This window comes from Melanerpes formicivorus, unplaced genomic scaffold, assembly GCF_026170545.1.
Source record: "Melanerpes formicivorus ecotype bairdi unplaced genomic scaffold, bMelFor1.0.p_v2 SCAF_16, whole genome shotgun sequence".
NCBI lineage: Eukaryota > Metazoa > Chordata > Aves > Piciformes > Picidae > Melanerpes > Melanerpes formicivorus.
In genome coordinates this window covers 14,554,029-14,563,012 of record NW_027142368.1, presented here as the reverse complement: position 1 = coordinate 14,563,012, position 8,984 = coordinate 14,554,029, and positions in this window count along the sequence as shown.

Genomic DNA, 8,984 nt, shown 5'->3' with positions numbered 1-8,984 from the left:
CCCATCTATCAGTCTGCAATGAATCTGTACCCCCTGTCTTAGAGACTGAGGCTTTTGATACCTATGGCTGGCTGCAGGGATCTGGGAGCTTTCGATCAGGTCCCCACTGCTTGCACTCTCCCCTCATTCCCATTCCTGAAGCAGGTGACACAGAGGTACCCCATGCCCACTGGTGCTGCCAGTATCAACTCCAGACCTTGCCACGGGTGTTGGATGCCCATGGGGAGGTTGGAGGTGAGGGCAATTTGTTTTCTCACTGAGACAAGGGAGGCAGCAGCATTTGGCAAAGCAACTTGCACTAAGTGCACTCCACCAGAAATGTTTATACTCTGCTGGACAACCCAACCAAGCACACTGATAGGGTGGGACAGCACTGGCACAGCACAGGTAGCTGAGCTGAGGATTGCATCCTGAGCAAGCTCCCAGCCAGGGTGGGCTTGGGGATGTCACCACTTCACCCTGGCAGGAGGCTTCCAGGGTGTTTCACATGGAGAGAGTGGATGGAGGGACAGCAGAAGGTGCACAGGGATGGGTTTGGGCTTCCTGTGCACAGTTCACCTAGGACCTTGAAAACCTCATCTCTGTGGTTTCCTCTTGGCCACCAGGGCTGCTTAACCTTCCAGGACAGGTGTAGGGATGGAGCTGGCATTTCTACATGTCCTTCAAGGACAGGTGTATGGTTGGAGTTGGCATCTCTGTCACAGGACAGATAGGTATAAAGCAAACCCTGTGTGATGTGATGTGATGTGATGTAATGTGATGGAGGCTTTGCTACGGTGCTGGTTGTGCTCAAGAGAGGTTCTGGTGGGGGAAAAGCAAGAGTTTGTCAGTGATCCCAGCACTCCTGGAGAGGAGGATCTCATAGAGTAGGACTCTTGGGATTGCTGAGCTAATTACTGCTTACTAGGAGGGTAACCCCCACCCCCAAACCAGAATGCATGTAGCTTGTGAAAGCAGGGGGTGGTATGCTTGCATAGCACATGCAGGCGTGCGTGTGTGTGCACACATGTATTTTTGTGCTGAGGGGGAAGAGAGTGCTGGGCTAAGTAGGTAGAGCCAAATGGCAGGTGATTCAGATGCTACCCCTGATTCCTGGTGCCTCTGGAGCTTCCATCTCTCCGTTAGTCAAAGATGACAGGCTCCAAAAAAAAAACCCCACAACAGCCCCACAGAGGCTCTGAACGGAGCCCCCGAAGCCAAGAGGCAAAGGGTTAACCGAATTCCCGAGGCAGGTGGGAGCGCGAGTCAGGCTGGGTGATATCACAGACATGTTATTTGAAAAGCTGAGAAATTGTGGAATTCCTCACCTAATCCAACTTCCCCACAGTTTAAAGAAAACCACAATGCAAGATACGGCTGTGGCCAAAGGGAGACCCCCCACGAACCTCTCCCTGCGTAATCCAGCCCCGGCTACACGCACCGGCAGCCGCCTCCCGTGGCGGTGAGTTTGCTCCTGGGGAAGCCTGTGGGATGCACCCCCCTGATTCCTCCATGCAGAGGAGCTGCAGGTGGGTGCTCCATCCCCGGGACATCGCTTGTGTGCGGTCCCTGGGACTCCCTCAGGCTTCAGTGGGCACTCTGCCTTTATCTGAGCTGAGGGCGAGAACCTCCTGCTGGTGCCGGGCGGAGGCGGCGAGCAGTGGAAACACCTGCACGGACAAATGGTCAACAAGGCAACACCAAAATCAGTGGGAATAATTCTTGACTTCAGCAGGCCCCAGTTTAGGCCACCTCTAGTGATGAGAGGTGGCTGTGGCGAGCCTCTGGAGCTCTGCAAGGACCTGGACATGATTAATGATTAGCAAGTGTAATTACAGCAGTGGGAATCGCATCCATCCATCCATCCACCCCTGGCTCAACCCTGCCTGCCGCTCTTCCCGTTTGTTTTTCCAGCCCTCTCAGTCCACCAGGTAGATCTTCAGGCAGAGGAAGATTCTCTGAATTGCCTTTTTCCTTGCCTAGATCCTTTTTTGTTGGTTAGATTTTGTTGTTGGGTTGGGGTTGGTTTTTTGTTCACATTAGGAGGGAACCATTTCAGCTATGTACGGATCACACGGGTGTTTTTTAGTCAAAACAAGCACGCTAAACCACGAGAGGTGCCAGACTGGAACAACCTCTTCTCCACTAACCTAATCCAAAGGGGGGAAAAAGAAAGAAAAAGAAACAAAAGGAAAAAGATGGTGTTGGTTCCCCCCCCCCCCCGAGATTTAGAATGAATTCCTTTGTCTCCAAGATATAAAGAGGCAAAAAATCTAGCAAGGGAGAGTAGGCAGCCCCTTAAAAGGGACTCTTAGAGGAAAGTTGTTGTCCCTCCAGGAGATTGTGGAGCTGGGGAATGAAATCATAGAATTGTCAGGGTTGTAAGAGAAGGGACTTCAAGGATCATCCAGTTCCAACCCCCCTGCCATGGGCAGGGAGACTTCAACCTGATGTAGTGTGAGGTGTCCCTGTCCATGGCAGGGGGGGTTGGAACTGGCTGATCCTTGAGGTCCCTTCCAACCCTCCCATGGTTTTATGATTTCAGATCAGACCTGCTGGGTCCCACTCCATCATCAGGCTGTGAGAGCTGGGGCTGTTCAGCTCCACCTTTGAGTACTTGAAGAGGGCTACAAGAAAGCTAGGAAGGGACTTGAAGGGCTTGAAAGCTAGGAAGGGGCTTGAAAGCTAGGAAGGGTCTTGAAGGGCTTGCAGTGATTGGATGAGAAGCAATGGCTTTGAGCTGGAAGATTTAGACTGGAGGTTAGGGAGAAATTCTTTACAGTGAGGGTGGGGAGACACTGGAACAGGTTGCCCAGGGAGGTCATGGATGCCCCCTCCTTGGGGGTGTTCAAGGCCAGGCTGGATGAGATCTTGAGCAACCTGGGCTGGTGGAAGGTGTCCCTGTCCATGGTGGGGGGGTTTGTGACTGGATGACCTTTAAGGTCACTTCCAACCCAAACCATTCTATGATTCTCTGAGTACATGATCAGAGGTGAGGAGTCCCTGCAACTGCTATTTCTCACCAACTGTTTCCATATCCCTTTCTGGGTGAGCCTTGCTGCTTCCAGCAGGTCAGCCTGGGGGCTCTAGGCTCTTGGGCAGCCTGAACACAGCCCTCACCTACCACCAGCATCACCTCCTGCTTGCCCCAGTCACTGGAGTGTTCCATGACCTCCCCAGCCCAACCCTTGGCAGAGACCCCACTCCTGCGGGGCAGCAGGGGTTGCCCAAGCCAGAACCGCCTTGAGGAGGGAGATATTTCGGGGGAGGGGTGGGGGGAAGGGGGTGGTGCCTCACCGGTCTTTCCCCCCCCCGAACCACCACACGCAGCAATGCGGCGGGGGCACTGAGCCCCTGCGGTGGCTGCTGCCTGCTTCCCGGCCGCTTTCTCCCACCCCCAGCGCCGCCCTCGCCGTTCCCGGAGACCCACATGAAAGCAGTAATAGCACTGTCGGGGTAGACAGCGTAAAAATGACTCACTGCCGAGCCTTTTGCTCCCACCTTCGGGATGCAGCCAGAGAGGGAGTGATCTCCTGGGGAAGGAAGGGGGGTGGAACTCAACTCAGACTGATTTTGCTTTTCCTTTTTCTTTTTCTCTTTTTCTTTTTCTTTTTCTTTTCCTTTTCCTTTTTCTTTTTCTTTTTCTTTTTCTTCTTCTTCTTCTTTTTCTTTTTCTTTTTCTTTTTCTTTTTCTTTTTCTTTTTCTTTTTCTTTTTCTTTTTCTTTTTCTTTTTCTTTTTCTTTTTCTTTTTCTTTTTCTTTTTCTTTTTCTTTTCTTTTCCTTTTTCTTTTCCTTTTTCTTTTCCTTTCCTTTTCTTTTTTATTTTCCTTTTCCTTTTTTCTTTTTCTTATTCCTTTTCTTTTCCTTTTCCTTTTCCTTTTTTCTTTTTCTTATTCCTTTTTATTTTCCTTTTTTCTTTTTCTTGTTCCTTTTCCTTCTCCTTTTCCTTCTCCTTTTCCTTTTCTATTTTTCCTTTTTTTCCTTTCCCTTTCCCTTTTCCCTTTTCCTTTTCCTTTTCCTTTTCCTTTTCCTTTTCCTTTTTCCCTTTTTCTTTTTTCCTTTTTACTTTCCCTTTTTCTCTTTCCCTTTCCCTTTCCCTTTCCCTTTCCCTTTCCCTTTCCCTTTCCCTTTTCCCCTTTTCCTTTTCTCTTTTTCCTTTCCCTTTCCCTTTTCCCCTTTTCCTTTTCTCTTTTTCCTTTCCATTTCCCTTTTCCCCTTTTCCTTTTCTCTTTTTCCTTACCCTTTCCCTTTTTCTCTTTTCCTTTCCCTTTCTCCCTTTCCCTTTCCCTTTCCCCTTTTCCTTTTCCATTTCCTTTTCCTTTTCCTTTCCCTACTTTTTTTTTTTTTTTCCCTTCTCTGAAAACCTCTCCTTTAGTCTAAACAGCCAGCTTGGGATGTTGGCACTCAGCTATTAAATGGAATGTGTTTTCTGGGCATGATTCTGCCAGCATAGCAGTGCCCCAAGGAAGGTTCTGGTCTTGGGAGTGAAAAGCAGACTCAGATCCCCACAATAAAATAGGAAATCAGCCCCTGAGCTTCTCTAATTGCTTTGGAATCATAGAGTCATGGAATTGTTTGGGTTGGAAGAGACCTTCTAGATCATCTAGTCCATTTACTCAGCATTGCCAAGTCCACTGCTAAGCCATGTCCCTCAGTACCACATCTACACAGCTTTTAAATCCCTGCAGGGATGGGGTCTCCACCACTGCCCTGGGCAGCCTGCAGGGTTGGCTGTAGCTGATGGGCAGCTCATGGGGAGGTGAGAGCCAGGGCATGGTGGTAGCTTGCAAGTGGGCTGCATGATTTGTGTGAGGCTGGGGCAGACAAAGTGATTCCCACCATGCTTGGAGGGTTTTGGTGGTGGTTGCCACCTTCTGAGCTGCCCTTCTCCCTGATGCTAGCATATGGCCTCCCCAGCCCCTGTGACCTGCCCCTCTCTGCCCACCAGTCTCCAGCACCAGAACTGATCCTGTGATGCTTTTGAAAGACCATCTGCTGGGGGTGAGCTCCTGTGCAGCATTCCTGCATCCCAAACCCACCTGCCCCAGGCACAGGGACCTCCACAGCTGTGGGGTGGAAGGTGAAGGATACCAAGGAGAGGGTGCAAGAGCCACCCAGACCAGAGACAACTGGCCAGGGGTGTGAGCATTTTTGTTCAGTTTAAGCTGGCCACACTCCAGCTGGCTTCAGTGCCTGGCACCACTGCCCCATGTCCATCCAAACAGCAGCTACCTTCTTACCTGCCTCTTCTCCAGCTTTGCCACAGTGCAGACTGTGAGGAGCCAGCCTCCCACCACAGCCTCTTCTTTAATAATAGGAGCTGCTCTAGGGCTCTCCAGCAACCACTTTTCCCAGGGCTTCTTCCCAGGGGCTGTTCCCTTTGTCAGGGAGGAAAAGCAAAGTGTGCAGGACAGGATCCTGAATGGAGTGTGGAAGGACAGCTCTGTGATGAAGTCAGGGGACCTGGGCTGATCCCCAGCAGTGTGGGCAGCAGGGGCAGGGAGGGGATTCTGCCCTACTGCTGCACTCTGATGAGACCTCACCTGCAGTGCTGGGGCCAGCTCTGGAGTCCTCAGCACAGTCAGGGACCTGTTGGAGCAGAGTCAGAGGAGGCCACAGCAATGGTGGGAGGTCTGGAAGCCCTCTGCTGTGGGGCCAGGCTGAGAGAGCTGGAGTTGTTCAGCCTGGAGAAGAGAAGGCTCCAGGGAGATCTTCTGGTGGCCTTTCAGTGCTTAAAGGAGCTGAGCAGAGAGCTGAGGACAGACTTTTGAGCAGAGCCTGTTGTGACAGGACAAGGGGTGATGGTTTGAAACTAAAAGGAGATTCAGACTGGGAGAGGAGAAAGAAATGTTTTCCCCTGAGGTTTTCCCCTGGCCCAAGCTGCCCACAGGTGTGGTAGGTGCCCCATCCCTTGAACCATCGCAGGTCAGGTTGTTAGGGGCTCTGAGCTCTAGTTGCAAATGTCCCTGCTCACTGGAGGGGGTTGGACTTGGTGACCTTCAGAGATCTCTCCCAACCCAACCCAGTCTGTGATTCTATGACCTGCAGCCCCGCAGGTAAGGGCCTTTGCTGGCACATTGAACCCCACTGTGCCCCAGCAAGTGCTCATACAGGTGCCCCCACCTCTGCTGGGCTACCCACAGGAGAGGAGTTTTGGCAACCAGTCAGATAAAATGGTTTGCAGCTCAGCTGGTGTTACAGGGAAAGGAGTGGCAGTGAAGAGGAAAGGCATCACCCAAGGGCTCTCCCCACCCTGGGTGTTAAAGTCTTCTGCTTCTGCAGTGGGCATTGGGTGTTAGCACAAAGGGAATGTTACAGGCTGAGAATTATTTTAGAGGGCTGCTCCTATCTAAAAGGGATTTGCAGGCAGCTTGGATGTGCCTGTTGATTTGGAGCTATCAGTAGAAGCCCAAGCTTGAGCCATTTTGCACTGAAATGTTCCCCCTATTCCTCCACCAAACCATCACAGCTTTGTGCCATCCCATTTTCCTGAAGGCCTCCCAGTCCCAGTTGTCTGTGTGTGGCTCTGAAAGAGTCACCCACAACACAAGCAAGTGCTGGCTCTTCTCTCTGATTTCACTTTGAGTGGCTAGACACTGGAAATATCAGAGGGTCTTGGGCCAAGGCATTGCCACCTGAAAGCTGGGAGCAGCAAACAGCTCACAACGTTGTGAGGCAGGGAGTGTCTTCTGCTGCAGAGCTGCGTGGGGTTCCTCCTGACCCAGGAGGAAGATTCACTGGGGAAGAAAGTGCAGGGAGGAGGGAACTTTTCCTTCCTGGGGAACTTATTCTCCTCATTTAATCCTGGCTTTGGGAAGGGAGCAGTAACATCAGCCTGGGCTGGGTTTAAAGCTGCCTGGGCTGCTGGAGGGGTTCACTGCCAGATATGAGGGGGTGTGGGCTGCACAGCAGGGTGGTTTTCCAGCAGAGATCTTTGCTGTCCACAGCTGCTTTGCCCTGCACAGGAGTCCCTCACAACAGCAGCATCATTCCTCAGTGGCTCCCAAACCCCCTTTTTGCAGGGGGTTAAACACTCACTGCCACCTTCACCTTCTGAGCAGATGATGCAGAAAGAGGGCCAACAGGTCTGAGGTGCCAGCAGCAGGCACATGGGTAGCTTCAGGCACAGATTTTGAGGGAAGAAAGAGGGATTTTCTACATGCCATGGGCAGAAGATGGCACCCAGCTGCTCTGAGAGCAAGCACCTGATGCTGGGCTGAGCAACCAGGTACCACTGATCCTGCTTCATCTTCCACTGATTCAAGGGATGGAGATGTTTTGTGCTGACAACTGAACCATGCCACTGGGTGCCTTGTCCACCAACCACTCCAGTCCAGGCAGGCTTAACTTCACCTTCCAGGCATTAAATCCCACGAGGTGTTTGGCTGCTGTGCACCACCAGGACCCTTCTCACACCCACTGTGTTGGTTGCAAGCAGGAGTGGAGCCAAGGCCCTTGCCCTCTAGCAGAAAGGAGGTTTCAGGTGGGTCAGGTCATCCCCGCGGCTCTTTTCTGCCTCTTCCCCTATCTCCCCTTTCATCCCTGATGCATTTAGTGGTGAAAATGTGGCCCATTGTCTTTTATCAGCCTCGCAATAGGCTTTTGCAAGGGGTGTTAATCAGCTGCTGGTTGTGCTCATCGCGCTCATCATCTTCCTGACACTCAGCACTGCCTTTCCCTCCCTAACCTCTCTCCCTCTCTGCCGGTGATTTAATGACATATTTATCTCATCCACATCGAGATCCCCTCACGGGCTTGTCCCAACTCAATCCCAGAGACACCTGACTTAGTTACTTAGCTCCTGAGCTGCCTAGAGACGAGCTGCAAAATTTGGCCACTTGTTAAAAACCTGGGGGATGCAGATGCTTAGGAGGGGACCAGGCACCAGCCTTTGCCGATGTGAATTTGAGTACCTAATTATGTTTCTATTATTGTACGTGGGTGGAGAGGTCCCCCCACCACTGAGGTGTTTCATAAAGGATAATTTAGGCCCTTTCCCTAAGACAAGAGGGCTGTTACAGATGCTGCCAGGTGTTGAGTCTTTAATTCACTGAAGGAATTCGAATGAGCCTGGTGGTGTTCTCTTTGGCCTAAATTCAAATGAAGCCCAACCTAAAACCCGGAGCTGAGGCTGAGCTTCCCACAGCTCCCAGCCCACCGAGTCCTCTCTGGCTCCAGCACCAGCATGAGGCACAGGGATGGAGCTGGACCTGGGATGGAGCTATGAATTGCATTGGGAATCAAACTCACAGTTGAGTTGCAGCAGTGACTCTGGTTGGAAAGCAATCATAAGAGCCCAAAGCCAGGACTGAGTTAAGGAGGGAATTTCAGCTGGCAGCTTTGCCAGGCTCTGCAAACTGACCCAAGCCTAAGAGGTCTGCCTTGCTGAGAATCCTCATCTCTGCCTCGTCTGGCACCCAAGGGCTCCAGGGGGAGGTTGTGGCATATTCGTTCCCCCTTTCTCTCACACCCGAGCAGCGCCGGGCTGGTGGCTGAGCCGGGCTCAGTCCTCGTCTCAGCATCCCATGGCTGCGCTCAGGGTTTCGCACATTCTTCGCCGGTGCTTCCCAAGCCAGCCCGCGGCTGCAGCTCGGCGCGCTCCCTCTGCTGGCTTCAGCATCAGCTCGTAACCCCTCACCGGGGCCTCATTCCCACCGGGAGGAGATGCCAGCTGGGGTAACAGCTATCCCAACAGCAGAATAGCTGATCAGAGCTGTGCCACAGCCAAGGAGGAGGGCCGTGGTGCCCTGAAATGCCTTGTGAGCCGGGTGGGAGTGAGGATTTGAGCAGCAGCCCAGCACTGGTGCTGGGTGGGGAGGTGTCCCAGCTTTGTCTGAAACATCAATATTTATATTCAGGATGTGTGTCTGTGCTCTGGCACTTCTTCAGTGCCACGGGAAGGAGGAAGAGCCCAGGATTTGTTGCTCTTTGGGGCAGGAGGTTATTTTGGACCTAAACCTAGGCGATTTCTGCCTCCAAAGCACGTGCCCATCTGACCCCAAAC